Source organism: Rhinatrema bivittatum, chromosome 2 (assembly GCF_901001135.1).
Source record: "Rhinatrema bivittatum chromosome 2, aRhiBiv1.1, whole genome shotgun sequence".
NCBI classification, from domain to species: Eukaryota; Metazoa; Chordata; class Amphibia; order Gymnophiona; family Rhinatrematidae; genus Rhinatrema; species Rhinatrema bivittatum.
The window spans coordinates 279,518,075-279,544,452 of record NC_042616.1 but is presented as its reverse complement, the minus strand read 5'-3'; the positions used below and the strand labels follow the sequence as shown (position 1 = coordinate 279,544,452).

Genomic DNA, 26,378 nt, shown 5'->3' with positions numbered 1-26,378 from the left:
GTCCTGATGCCAGTCATACATTCAAGCACTCGTTTGAACTAAAGAGTCATATTGCCTGATCAGACACGGTGTAGAAGAATGCCCAGGGTTTCAAACTATTCAGCAAGTCAGCGAGCAGACCCATTATCCAGATAAAGCTATCTGGCTAGCTTTATCTGAATATTCAGTGAACCCACCTGGATAGGTTTGCTGCTGAATAAAAGGGTATAGTTATCCAGATAATGTGAGGCCAGCTACTTGTGCAGACTGACTTGGTTGCAGAAATTCAGCGGGATAGCACTCAATATGGTGCTCTCCGACTAAATCTTTAAGCCCACCTGCGTGCCTGCAGTCCCACCCCCTTCACGTCTGGGTTACTGGTCACACATTGTATACTTAGTTCCAACCAGTTTTTGTTAAATGCAAAATTTGTTACATTGTATACTCAGTTCCAACCAGTTTTTGTTAAATGTAAAATAGTACGACCCTTGTCATACTATTCCATTTGTTGTTATGTGAACCGATGTGATGTACGCTAACGAATGTCGGTATATAAAAGCAAATAAATAAAATAGATAAAAAATAAATAAAACACAAAGAAATTTGTGAAAGTAGTTGGTCAAAAGGGGTTTATATTTAGGTTTATGCAGATCAAAGTCGATGTTACTTACCTGGGTAAATCTTTTGAATATGGCTAAGGGAATGTAGAGAAGGATGTAAATTATTGACTCTTCCTCGCACAACCACCTTAAAAATTTGACTTATTTCTTTTGTCACTGCATTGCTCAATTAAAGGAACTCCGCTATTATGCACCGAGAGCTTAGTATGGCCACAATTCAGGCCTTCTTTAGAACCAAAATGTTAGTCTCTATCACTAATTTCACATTAGATTATTTGAGACATTGGTATACCTTTTCCTTTGTTTTAAATTAAAAAAAAAAAAAAGTTACACCCCTTTCTCTATCTAACCTAACCCTTCTTGTCACCTTCCAAGGCTTAGCTGTAAAATTTTCTTAATATGCACCTGGCATTGATTTACTTAAAAGCTTTCCACAGTCAGGCTGACAGCTCACTTTTCCATGGGGTTCAAGATTACAAATGAAGGGTAAAGTGGACCACTGAGACTGCAGTTTATAATTCCCCTATAGGTGTATTTTCATTGCGTGGGTTAAAACCCCAAACATCTGTCACAGATGTTTTTCCATATCAAACAGAAATCAACTTCCTACTTCAAGGTGAATTAGAATCCACTGAGGGGTCAAGTCACCCATTCCGTGGCCAAAGAGGAGGCTGGAGAGAATATCCATCTACTTTGGGGAGTTGGGTAGATATTTTGAATGCTATCCTGTTTGGAAACTCCCTCCCCAGGAGTCCAAGTAATGGCAAAGCACGCCTCTCCCTTACTTAGGTTGTGAGCCCTCTGGGGAGAGGGAAATACCAACCGTACCTGAACGTAATCTGCTGTGAAGCGCTGAAAATAATGTGCGAAAAGCGGAATATGAAAAAAAAAAATCGAAATCTTACTCCGAAAACGTTGTACAGCACTTGCTAGGCTGGTCTGACAGTTTGGACAGGCTTAAGTCAGGTTTAAGTAGTATCAGAAGTAGAGAGGCAGTGTAAAAAGATGCGCTCTCTGCCCATAGCTGCCATGCCGTAGCGCACCTTTAAAAGAGCAATCCAGGAGCATCTCATCAGGTCAGGAACACAAACACTGTCAATATCTAAGTCACATCAGCTCTGGCAATGAAGGGGTCTGAACGCTTCAACCTGACAAAGGACTTCATGTACCAGAATTCCCTGCTTCATGATGGGTTTACTTACAGTCTGCAATACAGCTGTAATTAGGACATTGAGAAACTCTCTGTCAGCACATTGCACATTTTCATTTTTTGGCTTCGCTGTTCTTATTCTCTGATAAGCTTTCACTGCTGTAACCTAGATTAGAACAATGGATGTATTATGTGATGGGCTGTATTACTGCAGACTCGCGAATTCCTTTCCAGAACTGCAAGTCCCAGCAGCCTCTCCTGCAGAACATGGGAGAAGTTTCACGAAAGTTCCAGGGTGTCTAGGGAGGGGGTCAGTAGCCCCTTCAGCCGGAATATGCTCGCTCAGCAATGCTTAGAACGCATGTGTAAAAGATAAGAACTGTAAAGTGCATAAGAGTCTGCTCCTGGAGGGGAGGGGCATGCAGTTGTACTGAGCCTTTGTCTTAGCTGCATCTTGCTGGCAATAAAAGTCTATCTTTACGGATCAGTTGTCTGGACCTCCTTACTGACTAAAAAGAGACGGTTACATTTGGCGAGCCTCAGCCAGGAGGTACCGGGGACGCTATTTTAGCCCCCCAGTTGGTCCAGGGGATTTTGTGGCGGAGTGATCCCCCAGACTTGCCTGGTGAGTGGCCACTGCTGAGTTCAGTGATCAGGTATCCGAGGGGGTCATTCCACGGAGATCCTCTGAGACCTTTGGGCTGGTGATCCGGGAAGAAGGCTTTCGTGACGATCGGAAGAACCCTGCAGGCGAGTATTATGGGAATGATGGGAAAAGTGAAGAATAGCTAAAAGAGTAGCAAATAACCGGTCCATCCGTGAGGGGACCGAGGGGGCTTTGATCACACCCCAAGCGGTGGTTTGGTAGGAATTGCATTCCGAAAGCCACGCGCATAAAAAAGAGGAAAAAGAAGTAACGCATACGATAGTGGGAATAGGTTTCTTGTTGTGTGAAAGTGACCCTTTTGTGTCTGACGGATACGGACCCCTTACCTATCCGTCTTCCCTTCCCTCCTTTGTCTGTGACTCTATCCTAATGGGAGGGGGCGGTTCTACTCCATTAAAAGTCATGACGGAACACTATAGGGAAGTGTTCGATAGACATAAATGTACAAAGCCCGGAATGATTCAACAATGTACCCATAGGTGGCCCAGTTTGTGTGTAAACTGGCCTCCGGTAGGGACTTTCGATTTCCAAACGGCCACAAGGGTCCAGAATATAGTTATACGAGAAGGGAATCCGGGTTGCCCTGAGGATTAACCGTACATAACTGCTTGGATTGCAGTTATTGAAAATCCTCCGTCGTGGGCAAAGAAGCTAGTAGAGGGAGCCGCCCTCGTAATGGTAACTCAAGTACGCAAAATGGGGAACCGGAAGTCCCCAGTGTCTGTCTGTCTGTAAGGTACCTGTAAAAAAAAAAAAAAAAAAAAAAAAATTCTACTGTGGTAGATCGGTTAGACAAATTTCTTTTTGTGATCAAATGCATTATTTCTTTTGATAACTGCTATCTGTGAATTGCAAGCACATTTACCAGGGATTTTTTTTAATTGTTTTAAACCCTAATAAGAAGAGTTTTGGTTTACAGATGCTGCACAAGACTACTATACAACAAATTAATGTACAGTGTTAAGTTAAAATACTGATTTGATTACTGAGAATGCATTTACTGGTGTTGAAGTTTAGAACTTGATGGCAGTTAAGGGTTAACGGCAGAGATAATTACAGGAGAGAGGAGGGGATCGAACCAGAGAGAGAAGAGAAAGGAAAAAAAAAAAAAAAAAGGGACATTGGGCTAGCCTGGGTGAATGAAGACAAAGAGAAAGAAAAATTGTTTCGTTTGTTTTAACAGAACATTATTGAAAGTTAGTTGATGGTGTGCGTATGTGAATAAAGATAGAATTGTGGTATGTTAATTAAAAGAAAGGAAGATTGTAGCTCCAAGTTTCTGCTGATTAAATTTATTCTCCAAGGTCCTTGCTAAAACTGTCTGTAATCTGACAAAGGATTGCTACTTGCAAAGAAATACCAGAACCAAGGGTCCCTTACAAATCATTTAGTGCCTTATGATGCAGGCTATTTTTAAGACATTTTATAGCAGCAAATTAATTGTTACAGTACAAAGTGGAATGGTGGTGCGTCCCACTGCGCGTCAGTACGTAGTGCGTAGGCATTCAATATGGCTGTGCGTTTCATGCTGGCATTGCTAATCAGAAGTTTTAGTTTTCTCATATCTTCTATCCCAGTGTCCTCCCTATGCTTATCTTTCTATTCTCTAATACCATGTTAATTATTGTTCTTACTTGTCTCCTATATATTATCTGTTATTTAAAAGTTACATTGGAACGCATGATAAAGTATGAACTCTCTTTTGCTGACGCAGTTTATTTTGAAGCTGTCTCTGGGAAATTAGAGGAGAAATGATTAAGAATGGGACCTTTGTTAAAGCTTTGTTAAATATACAGAGCATAGCAAGCGGCAAGATAAGACAGCTGCAGTTCTGACTGTGGGAATTACAGGATGCCGTTTGTAAAAAAAAAAAAAAAAAAAAAAAAAAAACACACAGAGAAAACAAAGACTTAATATTAAAAATTTTGATTCAGTGGCAGGCGCAAGATAAGGATTATTGGAAGTTGTGGGCAAGAGAAGGGGCCACTATGCAAGATTAGGAACAAGAGCAAATATGAGTCGGCCCAAATGATAAAGTAGTAGCCCACACACACACACATATATATATATATTGCAATTATGTTCTTTTACCACTGGTGGGGGCTGGGCTCTGGCTATTGCCATATGTTCTTAGTGTTTGCAATGTAATTGATACAAGGCTTCCAAGGGTTTGATCATCACTCCTGCACACCTAAAGCGCCCCCCTTGGATCCTTGCCTGCAGATCCAGGTTTACTTTATTGAATTAACCCAATGCCAAACTTACAAGTATGAAGGAAGCAATGTTTTGCAGCTTCTCAGCCTCGTCAGAACTGATTTGCCTCCAGGCGCAGGTCACCTATTCAATTTCCAGATGGATTGTGATCTTTTCATCGTATTTTGAGATGTATGGGAACAGGGATCAGGAAGAGAAGAAAAGGGCCCGTCCCTGCAACCAGGAACTTAATAATAGAGACCCGACATCCGAAAGAAGCTGCAGAAGGCCGAAGGCTTTGAGGGCATGAGCCTCAGCCAGTTAAAAGCTATAGCAGACCAGGTATGTGGAAATAGAGAAGTGGAAGAGAAAAGAGAGAAGCAAGTAGAGACATGAAGGAGAAAGTGACTGTTAGCCGCCGCTCTCGAGGACACGCGGACGGGAAGGAGCCAAGACAATGGCAGACCGCGAAGAGGAGGGGGAACAAGACCCCCCCTTTGGGAAAGAATCAGTGTGCGTACTGCAAAAATGAAGGCCATTGGAAGAGAGACTGTGAAGAATGGCAAAAGAAATACGGGAGCCCTGCAGTGAATACTAACGACAAAAATGGACCTGCACCGACACAAAGGGGCCGAGGAGGAAGGAGATCGGACAACCCCCACTGGCAGATGGCGGGGGAGGCGACAAGGAGCATACAGCCTGAAGAGACCGGGAGGGAAGAATCCCCACTGACCCTCTGGTGGAGATCCATGAGGTAACACAACAAAAATCAGGGGCCTGTTGGACTCAGAGGCCAACGATCTGTCATGACTGCACCAATCGGCCCCCCCGATGAAAGAGACTGTTTCTATAGTGGGCGCCTCAGGTCAGGTACTCACTGCCCCTCTGCAGAAAGAATGAAGTATACAAGTAGGCGGGACCATGGTATCCCTTATCGGATGGAACCTGCTGTGTAAGCCTCAGACCACATTGAGATTTCAACCAACAGGGGAAGTTAAAGCCTCCTTCGGGGACCATCCAGTGATACTCATCTGTCCCCTCCAAGAAGAATGGAGACTACATCTTCCCATAGTCGAACGAACCATCGAACATCGATATGAAAACAACACCCCCCTCAACAAAAACGAAGACAACTGATGGATAGTGTACCCCAAGTATGGTCCGAACAGAACCCGGGTGGAATAGCTATCGACGCTACCCCCATATGGATAGAGATGAAACAGAATGCACAGGTGATTAATCAACCTCAATACCCCATTCCATATATGGCCAGACAAGGAATCCAGATACACCTGCAAAGACTGTATGATTTGGGCATTCTTCGGCGAATCCGATCTGCTTGGAACACCCCTTTGTTGCCAGTAAAGAAGCCTGGATCTAATGACTATCGACCAGTACAAGACTTAAGAAAAGTGAATAGTCAAGTAGCAGATCTAGTAGCCCTCGTCCCAAATCCGTACTCAATCTTGGCTCAAGTCTCTCCTGCATCAAAGTGGTACAGTGTCATTGATCTCAAAGATGCCTTCTTCTCCGTCCCGGTGGCGGAGGAATGTCAAAAGATTTTTGCTTTCACATGGGAAGATGCAGATACTGGAGTAAAGCAGCAGTACACATGGACTCGGTTGCCTAAAGGGTTTAGGCACTCACCTACGCTGTTCGGTGAGCAACTGGCAAAAGATTTAAAGATGTATCAAGTAAAGTATGGGCCAGTCATACAATACGTGGATGACCTTCTGTTGTTTCGAGAGACGTACCTCGAATGTGCGGTATCCACTCTTCAGCTGCTAAAGACGTTGTACTCAAAAGGGTATCGTGCAAGTAAAAAGAAAGCGCAAATCTGTGAATTGGAAGTAGAGTATTTAGGCTTCCAAATACGTGGAGGAACCCGATGTCTGGGGATTTCTCGCACCAGTTCTATAAGAGATCAACCTGTACCCACTTGCAAGAAAGAGCTCCGGGCGTTCCTTGGAGCTGCAGGATACTGTAGGCTGTGGATTGCTAACTATGCAGTTATTGCCCAACCCCTGTACGACAAGCTGCGGGGTAAAGAGGCAGAATCTCAACCCTTCCAATGGGAAGGAAACGAACTGGCAAGCTTACGTCAACTAAAAGAAGCCTTAATTGAACCACCTGCTTTAGGATTGCCAGATGTAATGAAACCATTCCATCTATTCGTCGATGAAAAGAAAGGAATGGCCATTGGGGTATTGACTCAAACTCTAGAATCATAGGAACGACCTGTTGCATATCTGTCAAAAGGAATGGACAATGTTGCAAAAGGATGGCCAGGTTGTCTTCGAAGCATTGCGGCTGCATGCTTACTAATTCCAGAAGCAGTCAAATTAACTTTTGGACAAACCTTGAACGTAACAACTCCTCATACTATCCAAGGACTACTAGAAACTCATGGGCCAAAATGGATGACTAATTCACGTCTTGTAAAGTATCAAGCTCTGTTATGTGAAACTCCTGAAATTCAAATACAAGACAGCAAAAACTTGAACCCGGCCACTCTTATGCCGGCACCTGAACCAGTTGCCCATGATTGTGAAGAAGTCATGACTACAATACATTCCAGTAGACCAGACCTGAGGGATCAACCCTGGCAAGGAGCTTGGACTTTATTCACTGATGGGAGCAGCCAAATCATTCATGAGATACGTTCTGCTGGATATGCTGTTGTATCCGAAGATGAAATAATTGAGGCTCAACCTCTTCCCCCAGGAACGTCTGCACAAAAAGCTGAACTAATTGCCCTTACTCGAGCTCTGCAGTTGGCAGAAGGACAAACTGTAAATATCTATACAGACTCTAAATATGCCTTCCTTACAATTCAAGTGCATGGAGCATTATAGAGGGAAAACAATTGAACAATGCATCAGAAGTACGTGAATTACTAGACGCAGTTTGGCTTCCTCGCAAGGTGGCTGTAATGCATTGCAAAGCACACACCAGGAAATCAAACCCTATTGTCAAGGAAATCAGAGAGCAGATGAAGCAGCAAAAGGGGCAACTCGGGAACCCTTCCAAGCAGTATTAATTGCATCGAATCATCAGGCTTCAGGCAGTCCTGGAGCTCATCACCAACGACTGCTTTCGCTCTTAAACTCTGGGCAAAACAAAATACCAAAATTATGACTGCAGTGTACCAGAATAGATTGGTTTTAGATTACCCTCTGGCCCAGGAAGGAGGGTTTGTGGAACATTTAACCTCTCCAATTGTTGTTTACAGGTAGATGACCAAAACAAGGTTATCCAAGACATCACTGATCGCATGGTCAAGATGGCACACGTCCCTGTCCAGCAATGGAATAGTGCTTGGGACTGGACCAATGGATTCCGTGGTTGGTTTTCCATGATCGGTGGATTTAAGAGCTTGTTTGTTATCCCAGCCAGTTTAATTCTGTTTTGTTTTTTAGGACCCTGAATTATTCCTTTCTTGCTCAAACCGCCTTCGTCGGGTGATGAAGGACATTGCTGAACGCAAAACAGCCACGCAGCTTCTGTCACTGTACATTAACCATCCTCATGTTTTATCCTGGGCCATCTTCCCATACATGACAAGTTCGGGCTACAAAGGGGGGTGGAGCCATTAGGGCCCATCCGTCTCAAACCCGTGAAGAAACCATCGGACTGTTTGGGAAATTAGGGCCCCCTGAGAACTCAAATTGCTAATTTTTCTTGTTTCTGTTTCTTTCAGCTCCACAGTTGCGTTGTGATGGTGTGATACTTTTCATAAATAATGATAAGTATCAAAGGGGGGAATGAAGGGGTCTGAACGCTTCAACCTGACAAAGGACTTCATGTACCAGAATTCCCTGCTTCATGATGGGTTTACTTACAGTCTGCAATACAGCTGTAATTAGGACATTGAGAAACTCTCTGTCAGCACATTGCACATTTTCATTTTTTGGCTTCGCTGTTCTTATTCTCTGATAAGCTTTCACTGCTGTAACCTAGATTAGAACAATGGATGTATTATGTGATGGGCTGTATTACTGCAGACTCGCGAATTCCTTTCCAGAACTGCAAGTCCCAGCAGCCTCTCCTGCAGAACATGGGAGAAGTTTCACGAAAGTTCCAGGGTGTCTAGGGAGGGGGTCAGTAGCCCCTTCAGCCGGAATATGCTCGCTCAGCAATGCTTAGAACGCATGTGTAAAAGATAAGAACTGTAAAGTGCATAAGAGTCTGCTCCTGGAGGGGAGGGGCATGCAGTTGTACTGAGCCTTTGTCTTAGCTGCATCTTGCTGGCAATAAAAGTCTATCTTTACGGATCAGTTGTCTGGACCTCCTTACTGACTAAAAAGAGACGGTTACAGCATGACACTCGATATACACCACACAGCTACCAAATACTTCTCAGGTAAGTACTGCTTACTACGTGAGATCTCTGGGACGCTGTTCCAAAACCAGGCCCTTTACCATCCTCCTCAGGTTTTTCTCCCTCCTTAACCCCTTTCTCCAGTCATGGAAAATAATATGTGCATGCTATAAAGTGCTTAATGAATTTTGAAGAAACAAGGGGAAGGAAAGCTTAGCTGTGACCTAACAAGTGAAACCTACTTTTCAGCAGCCCAAAAGTATGCTCACTAAGGGCCATGGGGGATCACTGGGCATTGCTGTACTGCTCTACAGGCAGGATGGAGGAATGGAATCAGCAGTCAGGCCAACAGAGGGTAACCCATTATCACCTACACGCACAGAAACAAGCGGCATCTACAAAATTCTAGAAGCTATGAAGATATCTCTAGTACACTGGAATGTTAATTGTTTCCAGCATTTATCCTGTACAATTCCATCTTCAGAATCCTGGGCACACATGTCAGAGCCATCATAACAGGACCCAGGAAACCTGGCGAAACACATCTGTCAGCAGCAAGTGATGTTCAGATCACATTTATCTGTTTATACTGTGAGAACCGTGACGATAATAAGATAGCTTATGGTTTAGATAGATGGTTTCCTGGATCCTTGGAAGAACCGATCCCATGTGAGTAAAACTGACAGCCCCTATCACACCAGAGAAATAAGCAATATCATAGAAGCTCAGTACAGGGATACTGGATGTGGTCAGGAATGTAGCCAAGTACAGCTTCCAGGAAGGAACAGACACATCTAGAGGTACAATATTGACTGATGATGGTTGTATCTCCTGCCACTCTCTGAAGGCCCGATTTTAAAAAACCCAGAGTGCGCTGAAACGGGCAGATACGTGCGTGGCCGGGCCGCGTGCACGCTGCGGGGATTTTCAAATGCCTGTGGCCACGCACGTTATCTGTCCAATCGAGCAGAAGAACAAGTTCGGCAAAAAGGGATGGGACGGAGGTCTAGGTGGTGGCGTGGGTGGGCCGGGACAGCGCGCGCCGGCAGTCAACCGACGTGCACAACCTGCTACTGCTCCAGAGTGCAGGTAAGTTTTAAAACAAGCAACAAAAAAACAGTTAGCGGGGTTTTAGGGGTAGAGGCGGATAGGGGAAAAGGGAGGCAGGTTAGATAGGGGTTTAGGAAGTTCCCTCTCAGTCCGCTCCTTTATTGGAGTGGACTGGGAGGGAACTGGGGAAAGGGCCTATCGCGTTGCCGCACGCATCTTGAAAAATCCCCCCCCCCTTACGCGTGCAAGTCAGCACCTGCGCGCACATACGTGTGCTGATATAAAATCCGGCGCGCAAATGCGCGCGGGTAGTGGATTTTATAACATGCGCGTGTTATAAAATCGGCACGCCGGGAAATGTGCGCACATGGACGCCCGTGCGCGGGTTTCAAAAATTTACCTTTAAATGAGCAAACTTTCAGAACTTTCACCTCAAAAGAGAAGTTGTAAGGGCGATTAATATAGGAGGCTAGGTGTCCATACAACTTATCCCAGACTTGGGAGACAGGAGCTCTGGTCAGCTTGAACATACTCAAGCGCTCTCTCTCTCTCAGTCAGCTTCTCTAAATTTGTGCTGGGGTAACAGTTTCTGCTGTGGGAGGCTCATCATCTCTTGTATATGCTTAAAAGAATAACATGAGTTCACTCATGTTATGTTAATTTATATTTCTAGACTGCCTTCCTTGTACCAACCAAAGCAGTTTACGAGGAAATCATCTAATCCATCAAGAAACTAGTACTTCAGTAAAACAAATGAATATAAAACAGTTAAAAACATCAAAATACATCAATGCTTCAAACATATCAAACTGGAAACAAACTGCACCTACTTTCACTAAGGAGGCGAAGCCATAAAACAGCTAACAAAATCTCCATTTAATACTAGAATAGCCCACTCAGACATAACCTGGGACCCTCAGCCAACCCAATACCCATAAGTATTGCTGTTGTGTGATGCTGCCATGGCCAATACCTACCCTAGACGTATGGTCTCTGGTGCATACTGCATAGCGCTGTCATGGAGCAGGCCAGCCCTATATTTAATGTAGCAGGAACCATACCACATTTGGCTCTAAGACAACATTTTTGCCCATGTCCCCATAAGTCTGATGCCAGCTCATTTCTTTAGCATGCTCAGTGAAATCCTTCTGCTAGGGATGCACTATCAAGGTCAAAGCCAGCTCTGCATAATTTATCTTGGTAGGCACCGCAAGGAGGAAGTGGAATTTATAAAAGGTGCGTGGTACAGACGCGAAGGAAAAAGACTCTGCTGCATCCATGTGGAACGATTTTACTAGAAATTGTGATAAGGCTCCGTAAAGCATCAAGCTGGAGAGATTAGCTAAAATACACAGTAACACAGAGCCATAGTAGACATTGGCGGATAAAGACCAAGTGGCCTACCCCGTCTATCCGCTTGTCCTACTACTACTTATTTTTATTTCTATAATACTACTAGCACTATACAGATATATATACGAGTCAGTTTCTGCTTCAAGGACCTTATAATCTAGTCCAGACCCTCATTCAGGGCCAATAAGAGGCTTTAGAAGTTTCATTTTTGAACCAGGACCTGGAAGAGCAGGAGCAACCGGGGGGGTTGCTCCTGCCCCTTTCTAATTTGCAGACCCCAGGAAACGGTTAAGAGGACTTGGGGGGGGGGGGGGTAAATGGATTCATTTTGCTATTTTGGTTGCTTTCATGGGTTTTGAAAATGAAAAAATGTGGGTGTTTCATCGCATGTTTCATTTTATTTAAAAATAAATGCACATTCCTAAAATAAGCACAGGGAGGGCAATTTTCGGAGCCATTTATCCAGGAAGGTAGAGATTTATCTGAGTAAACTGCTACTGCCAAAATGTGTCCTCCTCTGCCCTGCTAAAAGTATTTGTGGACTTCCACAGCACGTGCGCTTGTAGAAAGGCTGAAGGGAGCGGAAAGGGAAAAGAAGCAACGCATGCAGATTACACTGTCAGCTCTACGCATGTTGTTTGCCAGAACATATTTGTCCGCAGCTAAAGCTTCAATTACCTCATCCCCAATTACTTAGCAGTTCCTTACAGCCTAGATATAACTTATACTGTCATTTGGTTTGCATACTCTGCCTATTAATCTTTACTGGATAACACATACTTTTAGTTCAAATACCTATTAAAAATCTTTGCTAGGGACTAACCATACCTTACCTTATCTATAGGATTTTAAATTAATCAGAGAGAATGGCTTTATTTCAATGCAACAATTGTGGTGCTTATGTCCCAAGGCCTATCATTTGGAGAACCAAGGGCTGTCCCTTTTGCCTTCAGCTGTCTAAAATTAAAATGGAGCTGATCCATCTCAGGGAGCAATTGGCCAGGATTCAATTAAATTCTCCTTCCTTGAAACATCCATCTGTCACCCATCTCCCACGGCGGTTACAAAATCCCAGGAAAAAAATGTTTTACAGTGGGCTCAGGTAGAACTAGCATGTGACAATCAGGCACCCACCTTCCCCAAGTTTACAGCAACCTGTACCTCAACCCCCACTCCCACAGAGTTATCAGACATCCAGGATTCAAAAACCCAGAATCAGTCGGATAACAGTAGGATCTGGCAGAATAAGATCTGTGACGGTCATGCAAAGGGAAAACAACAATCAATCAGCTCAAAAAAACAGAAAAGGTTCTTAGGAAGTGCAACATAGCAAGGGAGAAAAATTGGAAAGCTATGACTACAAATGCTCACAGTTTGGGCAATAAAATCCCAGACCTGCAGGCCTGAATGGTGGAAGCAGACTTGGACGTTGTTGCTGTCACGGAGACATAGTTCACAGATTTTCATGACTGGGATACAGCCATACCGAGCTATAACTTGTTAAGGAATGACAGAAAGGACAAAAAAGGGAGAGGAGTAGCACTTTATGTCAAAAATAATATCCAAGCAACTGAACTGCAAGGAAAGTGGGATAGAGAAGAAGCATTATGGGCAGTCCTAAAAAAAGATGATGGTACATCCATTTTTACTGGAGTGGTGTACAGGCCTCCGACTCAAACAGAAGAACTAGACAGAGATCTGATCAAAGACATTATAAAGGTGGGAAAGAAAGGAGAAGTGTTGATTGTTGGTGATTTTAATCTGCCAGACATGGACTGGAGAATCCCTTCTGCAGAATCTAACTGAAGTAGTGAGATAATGGATGCCAAGGGGCTCTGTTCAAACAAATGATATTGGAACCCACGAGGGAGGGAGTTTTACTTGACCTAGTGCTCACTAACGGAGATAATGTCTCTAATGTCCGGGTGGGGGCCCACCTCAGCACCAGTGATCATCAAACAGTATGGTTTGATATTGCAAATAGGATCTGTAGAAGTGTCACAAAGACCAGAGTTTTGAACTTCAAAAAAACAGCCTTTGTCAAAATGGGGAAATATCTGGAGGCAGAACTTGAAGACTGGGAGAAAATGGGAGAGGTGGAACAACAGTGGGCCAAACTAAAAGGAGCAATTACAAAAGCAACAAATTTGTATGTTAGAAAAGTAAACAAAAGTAGGAGAAATAAGAATCCAATCTGGTTCACAAAGGAGGTAGCTGATATAATAAAAGCAAAAAAAGCAGCTTTTCAGAAATATAAAGAATACCAAAAAATGGAACACAGGGAGGAGTCTCTAGTGAAACTGAGGGAGATGAAAAAAATAATCAAGAAAGCAAAAAGTCAGGCAGAGGAAAGGATTGCCAAGGAGATAAAGCGAGGTGACAAATCATTTTTCAGATATATCAGAGAAAGGAGAAAGGTACATAGTGGTATAGTGAAATTGAAAGGGGATAAGGATCAGTGGGTGGAGAGAGATGATGAATTAGAAGAAATATTAAACAAATACTTCAGTTCAATGTTCACTAAAGAAGACCCTGTTGAAGGACCGTCACTTGTTATCAAGACTGTAGAAGGGGGTGGAGTAGACGAAACTCCATTTACGGAAGAGAATGTATGGGAAGAGCTAAGAAAACCGAAAGTGGACAAAGCCATGGGGCCTGATGAGGTTCACCCCAGAATACTGAGGGAGCTCAGAGATGTGCTGGCGGGTAGGGATGTGCAGACCAAACGTTTATGTTCATAAGTCCATAAGTCGAAAGGGGGGGTCAATTTCGGTCAATATGGACATATGGAGAATTCCATAAGTTGAGTCTATGTCCATACGTGCACCGATTCCCTAAATAAAAATTTAAACCCCTCACCCTCCTTAATCCCCCCCCCAAGACTTACCAAAACTCCCTGGTGGTCGAGCGGGAAGTCAGGACGCCATTTGTGAACTCCTTTGCGAGGAGCACGTGACGTCGGCTTGGGGGGGTCAGGAGGCCCCCCCAAGCTGGCCAAAAGTTCCTTTTGGGTCGAACGAGGGTTCCGGAGCGAACCCGCGGGGAATCATGTGACGTCCGCGTCACTCCGACGTGACGCCGACGTCATGTGCTCCTCGCAAAGGAGTTCACAAATGGCGTCCTGACTTCCCGCTCGACCACCAGGGAGTTTTGGTAAGTCTTGGGGGGAGGGGATTAAGGAGGGTGAGGGGTTTAAATTTTTATTTAGGATCAACAATCGCGATTTTACCTATAAGTTCAAAACGAATGCACACCCCTACTGGCGGGTGCACTGTGTTTCCTGTTCAATAGATCTTTGGAAAAGAGTATACTGCCTAGTGACTGGAGAAGAGCGGTAGTGGTCCCGCTACACAAGAGTGGGAGCAGAGAAGATGCTGGAAACTACAAACCAGTTAGCTTCACCTTGGTGGTGGGAAAATTAATGGAGACTCTGCTGAAAGAAAGGATAGTAAACTATCTACAATCCGGTGGGTTGCTTGATCAGAAGCAGCATGGATTCACCAGGAGAAGGTTCTCTCAGACGAATCTAATTGATTTCTTTGATGGGGATGACTACAGAACTGGATCAGGGAAAAGTGCTCAATGTAATTTACTTGGATTTTGGTAAAGCTTTTGATTAGGTCCCACACAAAAAACTCATCAACAAAATGAGAAGCTTGGGAATCAGCTCCAAGGTGTTCTGTGGATTACAAACTGGTTGACGGATAGAAGACAACGGGTGATGGTAAATGGAACCTACTCTGAAGAGAGAATGGTGTTAAGTGGAGTGCCACAGGGATCGGTGTTGGGACTGGTTCTGTTCAACATCTTCATGAGCGACATTGCAGAAGGGTTAGAAGGTAAAGTTTGTCTATTTACGGATGATACTAAGATCTACAACAGAGTGGACATGCTGGAAAGAGTAGAGAGAATGAGACGGGATTTAAGGAAGCTGGAAGAGTGATTGAACATATGGCAGCTGGGATTCAATGCCAAGAAATGCAGAGTCATGTTTCTGGGGCATGGTAATCCAAAAGAACTATATGCATTGGAGGGTGAAGGGCTGATGTGCACGGAGCAGGAGAGAGACCTTAGGGTGATAGTGTCTAACGACCTGAAGTCGACGAAGCAGTGTGAAATGGCGATAGCCAAAGCCAGAAGAATGCTGGGCTGCATAAAGAGAGGACTATCTAGTAAGAAAAGGGAAGTGATAATCCCCTTATACAGGTCCTTGGTAAGGCCTCACCTGGAGTACGGTGTTCAGTTCTGGAGACCGTATCTCAAAGGAGACTGTGGCAGGATGGAGGCGGTTCAGAAAAGGGCAACCAAAATGGTGGGTGGTCTCCATCGAATGACTTATGAGGAGAGGCTGAAGAGCCTGAATATGTACACCCTGGAGGAGAGGAGGAGCAGGGGTGATATGATATAGACCTTCAGACTCTTGAAAGGTTTTAATGATATATGGTCATCAACAAACCTTTTCCATTGGAAACAATTTAGTAGAACTAGGGGTCACAATTTGAAACTCCAGGGAGGAAGACTTAGAACCAATGTCAGGAAATATATTTCTTCACTAAGAGGGTGGTGGATGCCTGGAATACCCTTACGGAGAATGTGGTGAAGAATAAAAATATGAAGGATTTCAAAGGGGCATGGGATAAACACTGTGGATCCCTAAAAGGCTAGAGGATGGGAATAAATAAAAAAAAGCTAAACTGGCACAGAGCAGCAGTTACTACCCTTAAGAGAAACATGGGGGTAACCCGCATGGAGCAGCAGTTACTACCTTGGGAAGCTTGCTGGGCAGACTAGATGGACCATTTTGGTCTTTTTCTCCCGTCATTACTATGTTACTATGTTATTATGTAAGGTGCATGATTAGCTATGATGGGGGCTGTCTGAAAACTGTCCCCCTCCATACTAAACGAAGAGTCAGAACAGTCAGCAGGAGCCTTCAGAGAAAGATGGAAACTCCTAAGGGAAGCAGGGAGAGCATATATAGCCAGCCTACATACCTACATAAAAAGGCTATCACAAAAAAAAATAATAATAATCACAATTAGACATATAAGTGGAAGCTAAATTAGTCACTGAATTTAAGAGGGTAATTTTCAGCAGATCTTGAAGGGTTAAAGTTTGCCTATACAAAGTACCCACAGATTTTAGGCCAAGTTTTAAAAATGGCCTTAACCATATAAGTTTGCTTTGAAATTTTCCAGGTGTGCGTGAAACCAGCATCAACATGCGCACACCTCCCGGGCAGGTGTACAACAGGATTTTATCCTCATAAGTCATTTTGTAAATCAAGCCCTAAACATCCACTTGGTTGAACCTCGCAGTCTTGGACAGGTATGAGTGATTATAACTTTATATGAAGAAGTCAGATATTAGAATTATATCTGGGTGTTTCTAATATGAACCCTGAGGCAGTCATGCAATAAAAGTCATCCTCTGAATGTGTCCACTAGCATGGCATTCATGGCTAAGTTGAAAAGGGTCCCTTGTACGCATGATTACCTCACAACCAAGAGACTAAGGGCTTGATTCACAGCCCTGGCTGCCCAATGCAGCTTCAATTTAGGAATCATATTATGGACCAGAGGTACTGAAGCGTTGTCTCCATTTCGGGGGTCATTTTCAGACTGGCCGCATACCTGCCATACCCGTTGGATGCTTTTTACCCACAGACTATGCACTAATTTTTAAAGTCAAAGCAGGCCTAAGGAAAGCTATTCACATGCATTAACAGTCAGCTGCTATTCTCTGCAGGTAATTTTCTGAATCAAAATACGCGCCTACCTTTGAAAATTTGAAAGCAAATGCACAGTTTCAAACGCCAGCCCTAAGAACTGCCACCACGTGTTTACTTTTACCTGCATATAGGGCGGGCAAGCTTCAAGAAGCCTACTTCCCAGGATAAAGCACTAGTTCCCCACAGACACGGCCCTTTAGAAAGCCGTGTGACTGATACTCCCGTAAAGTGGCGCCCATGCATGCTGTATGTGCGTATGTTTACATGCTTTGGGAGAGGCAAGCCAGAGGTTACGCAGTTTGGGCAGGGTTGAGACTTATGCGTGCACATTTTGCTTTCACAAAGTATGTGTGTGTGTGTAAATTTAATTCTTTCAGTAAAACTACAGGCAATGAATAGCAGGAGTAATTGTGTGTATGTGTAGTTTTGCCAGGATAATTTTCAAAGTGGATTTATGCACTTAAATCTGCTTTGAATATTGGTGTAACTTGTGCAGATACTTGCCAACTAACTTATGCATTATGTTACAAACTGGGAAAAATGCTTTATATATCTGGCACTAGGGGATTTTGTATGTCTGGCTATGAATATTTATTTATTATTTATTTGCTGATTTTGTATACCGTCATTCGGTGGAACCATCACAACGGTTTACAACATAGTAAAAGAAAGATACAATATATACGAACAAATACAATGCATAATAAATAAAACAATATTAAAAATAGAAAAATGATTATTAATACAAGTCAATAAAAACTAAAAATGATAAAACATAATAAAATGATAATAATTCTTAGCGACATTTCATAAAAAGATAAAATAGGATAGTAGATTATTTGGGGTCTTGGTATGCCTTCATAAATTACCAGGTCTGAACATCCTTTTTAAATATCTTTAAACTCGAATGTAGCCGTATTTCCACTGGAAGTGAATTCCATATCTTTGGGGGTCGCTAATGAGATTGCACGTTCTCTTACTTGGGAGAGCTGTGCAGATTGTACTGAAGGGATAATTAATATACCTTTGTTTGCCGATAGTAGGTTTCATTGGGGTGTGTGTAGTCTGATAGCTGCATTTAGCCATTCAGTCTGATCCTCATGGATGATCTTGTGTAAAATGCATAAAACCTTGTACTCGTTCTAAACTTTATAGGCAGCCAATGTACGGATATTAAAATCGGAGTGATATGTTCCTGTTTTAGTGCCAGTTAGAATTCTGGTTACGGAATTCTGTAAAATTTGTAGAGGGCTAATTGTAGAAAGAGGTAGGCCAAGTAAGAGCGAATTTCAGTAGTCAATGTTAGCAAATATAAGAAGTTGAAGAACTATTCTAAAGTATGGGAATATGGGAAAATGTGTCATATATCAGGCCCTATCTATATTTATGCTATAAAACAGGGCTTCCCAAACCTGTCTTGGAAATCGCACAGCCAGTCAGATTTTCAGGATATCCACAAGAAATATGCATAAGATAAATCTGCATGCACTGGAGACTCAGCACAGGCAACTTGATCTCATGCATATTCATTATGGATATCCGTTGACTCTGGGGTCACCATGACTGTCATTTTTGCGCACTATACAACAGGGGTTCTCAACTCAGTCCTCAGGACACACCTAGCCAGTCAGGTTTTCAGGATATCTACAATGAATATACATGAGGTAGATTTGCATACAGTGGAGGCAGTGCATGCAAATCGATCTCATGCATATTCATTGTGGGTGGCCTAAAAACTTGACTGGCTAGGAGTGTCTCGAGGACAGGGTTGCGAACCCCTGCTATAGAAAAACTGGATCGTTTTCACCCCATTTGAATGTTTGTAGATTCGCCCTTCTATTGAAGGTATTTTATCGATTTATTTATTTTTATTTATCAACATTTGATGTTCTGCCTTTAGTCTCGAAGTGGATAACAAAAATGAATTACAATTGCAGTTGCATCAAAAATGTACAATCAGGAACACTGATCACAAAGAGGGGAGATAACCAGAAAGTGAGGACATGAGGTAGTTTACCGTAGGCATTTGGAAGGTAGCAGAGAATGTGCGAAGTAACTGGTCTTCTTATAGAAACATAGAAACATAGAAATGACGGCAGAAGAAGACCAAATGGCCCATCCAGTCTGCCCAGCAAGCTTCCCTCATTTCTTCTCCCATACTTATCTGTTTCTCTTAGCTCTTGGTTCTAATTCCCTTCCACCCCCGCCATTAATGTAGAGAGCGGTGGAGGAGCTGCATCCAAGTGAAATATCTAGCTTGATTAGTTAGAGGTAGTAGGAGTAGTAACCGCCGCAATAAGCAAGCTACACCCATGCTTATTTGTTTTTACCCAGATTATGTTATACAGCCCTTATTGGTTGTTTATCTTCTCCCCTGCTGTTGAAGCAGAGAGCTATGCTGGATATGCATCGAAAGTGAAGTATCAGGCACATTTGGTTTGGGGTAGTAACCGCCGTGACAAGCCAGCTACTCCCCGCTTTGTGAGTGTGAATCCTTTTTTCTTCTCCCCTGCCGTTGAAGTTATGCTGGATATGCGTGAAGTATCAGTTTTTCTTTTCCCCTGCCATTGAAGCAGAGAGCTATGCTGGAAATTCGTGATGTATCAGTCTTTCTCCGATGCCGTTGAAGTAGAGAGCCATGCTGGATATGCGTCGAGAGTGAAGTATCAGGTACATTTGGTTTGGGGTAGTAACCGCCGTAACAAGCCAGCTACTCCCCGCTTTGTGAGTGCGAACCCTTTTTTCTTCTCCCCTGCCGTTTAAGCAGAGAGCTCTGCTGGATGTGTGAAGTAACAGTTTTTCTTTTCCCCTGCTGTTGAAGCAGAGAACTATGCTGGATATGCATTGAAAGTGAAGTATAAGAATGGAGTGATCAAGCTAGTTGAAAGGCATCAGGAATAGAGGAAGGTGGAGGTAGTAATCTGGATATTTGGTTTGGGGTAGTAACCGCCGTAACAAGCCAGCTACTCCCGTCATTGTGAGTGCAAATCCTTTTTTCCACATTTCCTCATGCTGTTGAATCTTAGAGTGATGTTGGAGTCACAGTAACCATGTGTATGTTTATTGACTAAGGGTATTGTCTCCAGGCAGTAGCCATCATTCTGGCGAGTCACCCACTCTTCATTGGCGGCCTCTTGACTTTATGGATCCACAGTGTTTATCCCACGCCCCTTTGAAGTCCTTCACAGTTCTGGTCTTCACCACTTCCTCCGGAAGGGCATTCCAGGCATCCACCACCCTCTCCGTGAAGAAATACTTCCTGACATTGGTTCTGAATCTTCCTCCCTGGAGCTTCAAATCGTGACCCCTGGTTCTGCTGATTTTTTTCTTATGGTAAAGGTTTGTCGTTGCCTTTGGATCATTAAAACCTTTCAAGTATCTGAAAGTCTGTATCAAGTCTGTATCTTGATATGTTAGGGACTAGGGTAGGGAAATGTATGGGCGCACATGCCTAAGCATAAGACAAATGCCAAGTATAGAGGAGAAAAGTCAATAAATAAGGAAGCCTTATTTATGGTCCCATTTCAATATTTGTGGTATTTTAGGATACATCAACCACATCGAATATTTGTATAGCATAATGCCAAACCAATCTGAGCATATCTGTATTGTTTTTCAGGAAATAATAGCACTGCCAGATATGGATGAGAGGTAGACGTTGACTCTGTATCTGAGTAAGTCTGAGTCAAACATTCGCGGAGCTGAACCTGGATTCAAAGCGGACAGGAGGAAGTTTGCCCTTCTTTGTTTAAAGACTAATATAACATGCTGTCTTAAACATTGTTTTCACCCAGTCGTGACTTCAGCTTCAGTAGAACGTAGACATTTATGGGGAACCCACAGTGAAATGCTGTGAGCAGGGTTTAGTTAATTTGTATGTTGCTTCTGTACAAGCAATAACCAGATGGTACAGATCCGGAGTATTTTCAAGCATGCTATGGGCAGACTTTTAAATAAAGTCATAAATCAGAAGCCTCATCAAAGTTGTTTGTGACAGGCTGGAATAACAGATGTGCACGTTCTCGGTAGTTTTGTTCACAGCACCTAGTCTGAGAGCATAAAGTAACTCAAAGCGAGCCAAGGAAATATGTTTGTTCCAGTACAAAAAAAGGCATCGCCATTTTTGCAGACTGGCAATGCACTGATGTACAGGCTGGACATATCAGCAGCCCATGTTACTCACACTGCAAACCAGCAGTTACTGCTGGGCCGGGTCACTGTCTTTCCTAAGCTGTCATCAGTAAGAATTACTTTAAGCTTTCTTAAAAATATCAGTTAGGGATTCTCTCTCAGATAAAGACAGCCTTTCATCTAACCCAGGGCCTCACAAACCTGCACTAGAGACCCCACAGCTAGTACGGGTTTTCTAAATACCACATGAATATGCATAAGCTCAATTTGCATACACCAAGTCTCCGATGCATGTGAACTTAGCTCACGCATATTCACTTTCTTTACACTATTGTACTGTCGTTTATGCTTCCGATGCGTTTTTAACATGTCTTTGGACCTGATTTTGAGGAAATAAAGTAATAAATGATATGAAATGAAACTAGTTATCCTGAAAACCTGACTGGTTCTGAGGTCACTAGGACAGGTTTAGGAAACCCTGATCTAACACTTATGTTTTACATAATAATAATAATAATAACAAAAAAGCCGCAAAGTATTTCAAGGACAAGAATTGCCATACTGGGTCAGACCAAAGGTCTATCAAGCCCAGTATCTTGTTTCCAACAGTGGCCTATCCAAGTCACAAGTACCAGTAATGTTACTGCTTCGATATGCTGCTTACGCACCTCTACATATTACTGGCCCTTGATGAAGGCTGTTGATGCCGAAACGCGGTCCGTGTCGGGCTTGCCTCCTTATAAGATCTCACGACCATGTCTCTGGCGTTTCTCCAAACATACAGGTCGATACAGTAAGGTCGAGGTAGAAACAGTGAGGTAGTGTCAGGCGCACCCTTCCTCCCCGCACGCACAGTTCTCTTCACTAACTCCCCGATACTCTCCTCTAATCGCATGCAAATGCATGCCGCGGCTTTAAAGCGGTAGGGAAGGGTTATGCCCGCGTAACCCATTTTACTGTATAGGCGCTGTATTAAGCGCCTATACAGTAACCTGGGTGCGCTGGTACCTGTCACTTCAAATGACATTTGAAATGACAGGCACCAGGAAGTGTAAAAATCAAAATTTTTAAATACCTGTCGGAGGGCTGTGTGGGTCCAGGCGGCCGGCGGGATCCGGGGGGCCGGTGGTCGCGTGTTAAATCTAGGCCGCGGGCGGATGGGCGCCTGTTCCGGGCGGCGGGGGCGGGTGGACGCGCGTTAGTTTCAGACGGCCGAGTGGGTCCAGGCGGCCGGCGGCGGCGGGAGCCGGGTGGTCGCGTGTTAAATCTAGGCCGCGGGCGGGTGGGCGCCTGTTCCAGGCGGCGGCGGGGGGACACGCGTTAGTTCGAGACGGCCGGCGGGCGGCGGGTGGTCGCGTGTTAAATCTAGGCCGGGTCCGCACAGGCGCGCATTCATTCACTGCCGGTGGGGGCTGCCGCCCCCACCGGCAGTGAATGAATGCGCGCCTGTGCGGACCCTGCGATTCAGCGCTCAAGGCATGACGTCACGGCATGTGACTGCCTTCAGCGCCAAATCGCAGGGGTCGCACATTCATTCATTCATCCAGGCGGAGGAGCCGGCTGCTTTCGCCACCAGCTCCTCCGCCTGGATGAATGAATGCGCGCCTGTGCGACCCCTGCGATTCGGCGCTCAAGGCAGTCACATGCCGTGACGTCACGCCATGAGCGCCGAATCGCAGGGGTCGCACAGGCGCGCATTCATTCAGTGCCGGTGGGGGCTGCCAGAGGCAGCCCCCACCGGCACTGAATGAATGCGCGCCTGTGCGGACCCGGCCTAGATTTAACACGCGACCACCCGCCGCCCGTCTCGAACTAACGCGTGTCCCCCCGCCGCCGCTGCCGCCTGGAACAGGCGCCCACCCGCCTGCGGCCTAGATTTAACACGCGACCACCCGGCTCCCGCCGCCGCCGCCTGTACCCACGCGGCCCTCCGACAGGTATTTAAAAATTTTTATTTTTTCTTCTGACAGGTTTTATGTGTCCCACATCATTACATTTTCTCGATCATCTCTGTATCGCTTTTTTTTAAAATTGTGTTTTATTGTTTTTGAGTGTCTTAAGCGATGTCGATGGATTTGTTACTAGACTCACAGTCCTAACTCCTACTAGGGGGAGGCGGTAAACTAACACGTTACGGCCGCGGCAAAGCAGTGCGTTACTAATGAGAGAACCTGAGCGCGCGTTACGGTATCGGAGGGGAATAGCTAATTCCTTCATTATACAGCTAATTCGTTCATTTACATGCCGGGTGCGGGAAGGGTTACGCGTCTGTTTTAAGAAGCGCTATGGACGCGCAAAACTGGAGACTGTATCGCTGGTTTGCCTTACGCGTCCGAATTGTGCGCAGCGAGCTCGTTACAGACGAGAAATCTTCAACTGAACTTTACTGTATCGAGCTGATATTAAGTTAAGTGCAACCTTCAATGTTTTAATATTGGTCTCGAATGGGCCATGCACTAATTTTTCACTTGAGCAAAGAAAAAATCAAAAAAAGTATAATTTGATATAAGACCTATGATTATATTGTCGGTATACTACATGCTAACTAGCAGTGAAAATGTATGCCTTGGTATGAGGTCTCCCTTCAATAATTTTGCTATGTACTCACACTATTGAACTTGACAATTGTTTGGGACTATAGCATTTTTGTTTTTGGGTATTTATTTCAGTGACATGTACTTTGTTTTGTGTGGTTTGTGTGTTTGTTGTGCTTTCTTACAGATTCCCAGTTTGGAGTATTAGTTGAGCTGAAATTTAAAAGATATCTATCATGTCCTACATGGATGGAGATCAGCAAAATTAAAAAAAAGACAACTGTAATTTGGTTATGGACATGACTTCTTTCAAACAAGACGACTTGAAGGAGCAAGACGTCTAGAAGATCAGAATTTCATTTGACAGTTAAACCATTAAAGGGACTCCAAAATTTATTAATACTGGTTATTAGTGCACTGACTACAATGGGATTTTTTTAAGGACTCCTATAAGCTTATACATGTTGATCATGTTTGGTTATTTATTTTGAAAAAAATTATTGATGTGTGAAGTTACACCATACTTATGTTTTATCTGAGGTTTGATTGAAGAATAAAATATATAAAATCCTTCTATAAAAATAAAATAAAAAACGTGTTCTAGCATAAAATTCATTTATGTTTTACTTCCATATTAATTTCTTTTTATTTTTCAGATATCATGGGCCATATTTGCAGAATGGTCTGGTCCCTGTTTTAATTATATATTTCTTCTACAGTGCTGACTCTGAATTGTTCCCTTTGCAGGAGTCAACACTGAACATTACAGTGTTATCATGTGTGTTAGGGCCTTAATGCTAGTGTTAAGGCACTAACACAAAACGATAAATGACCCTGTAAGAGAGGTACCTCATGTAAAACATTTGAAAGAGCATGTGAATTATTAAGGCATTTACAGAGGAGTAAGACCTGATAGGTATTAGGATTTTCCAGTCCAATGTTTAGAAATAAAACGTGTATACATTCTGTTTAAGTTAATCAAAGTGATGGTATATTATGAGTTGTTTGCGGTTATTGGCTATGACAGTCAAACTATTATACTTAAGTAAGAGATTTCTTGTTTTAGAAAGAAATACTGTGTGGGTATTATGTGAGTGTTAGAGTTTTGATCTTTTCCTCTGGTAGGATAAGAATTATAGTATTTATTTATTTATAGGCTTTTATATACCGAAGTATTGGTGATGGCCCTCATTCCGGTTTACATTTTAACAACAAAATACATTAACAATCAAAATAGGAACTATAACATGTAAGAATGTATAGCGAAGATATATATCGAATTCGGAAGATCAACTTAAGCGCAAGGGTAGGAGATAAACTATGGAAATATATAGGAGATAAACTATGGAAATATAATTTACACACATACATATATGGTATATATGTATGTGTGTAAATTGAACTAACTGGTTTGTATTTCAGACATGGAACTGTGAGAGAGTTCAGCCATAACCTTGTAGTGAGAGTACACTGTATTAAGTGATAAGGATTCACATCATTTTGACCTTCAAAGCTGCAGGAATGAGCCAAAATGCTGAATCTTTTAATATAAATTGTTGTATATTCTCTGGGTTATTCCACTGCAGGGGTCTAATGGCATGGATGGCCAGAAGGATATGTAACTGGTATGCAGCTCCTCTTTGAGATGTTAGCCAGGAAGGCAGGTGTACAAAGGTTCTGGGGCACTATCTATACCACATTCTAAGCCCCCAGGGACAGGATTTTTCCAATGGGAGGATATACACCCAAGGCCCCAAGCTGCAAGAGGTGACTCTCTCTCTCTGTGAGTGTTATAGCACAGCGCGTAGATAGTAGATGTGAGCACCAAATAAACAGCCGGTATACCCGGAGCAGGTGTTCCAAAACATTTTATTGCTGCAGATCTTCAGTAATAAATACTGGGCAATCTATACACTTCTTCTTGGGGCAGCCAGTTATCCCAGTTCTTCAAACGTATCTTCATCTATGTAGCTGTACCTCAGTATTTGGGCTCCAGGATTATCTCATTCTCCAGTGCTTGGAAAAGTAAGATTCCAAGGTGGGCAGGGGTTTTCTAGATGTAGCAGAAATTCCCTTCCCAAAAATACTTGAGGTTCAAAGGTTATCCTACACTCCACAATTCCCAAATTAATTTCTTCTCTCAGAGTGAAAACTCCAGTGGGGGTCTCCAGCTGAATAAAGACTTCTTACTCACAGTCCTTCCTCTTCAGATGTTAAACAGACTCTCTCTTCCTCACTTCTGGGCAGGAAGGGTGGCGGCTAAACCTTCACAGAAAGGCATAAACAGGAACTCTCTAACAGTGGGTAACCAGAGATCCATCCAAGGGTTGTGCGAGCAGGCAGCAGCACCTCCTCTACTCCTGGATAAGGAAGTCCCGGAAATTCCCTAATCCAGGCCAAGTTCCAGGGATTTCACAAAAACAAAATCCCAAAAGCAAGTCCAAAAATCTCTTAATCAAACCTGGAATTACACGTGCAGGTAAGTATTTTCAAAAAGGTACACACACACATACTTTATAAAATACCTGCCTCTGCAGTTGTGATATCTGCCTGTGCCTCAGTTTGCTCAACTGCAGCTTAGAAATAATGGGGTAGATTTTTAAACCAGTACGAGCGCATCCATGTGGGCGCACGCTACCCGGTGCGCCC

General features: G+C 43.5%; 1 protein-coding gene and 1 long non-coding RNA gene across 2 annotated transcripts in view; one reads left to right on the top strand and one right to left on the bottom strand.

Moving 5' to 3' along the window:
* The window catches only part of VOPP1 (VOPP1 WW domain binding protein), a 222,462-nt gene that overhangs the window by 147,952 nt on the left and 48,132 nt on the right, over positions 1 to 26,378 (bottom strand). The window lies entirely within an intron of this gene.
* On the top strand, positions 9,442 to 24,177 carry LOC115084558. Its single transcript, XR_003854594.1, has 4 exons — positions 9,442 to 9,599; positions 16,532 to 16,661; positions 20,684 to 20,738; positions 23,917 to 24,177. It is a non-coding gene; the product is annotated as an uncharacterized LOC115084558 (long non-coding RNA).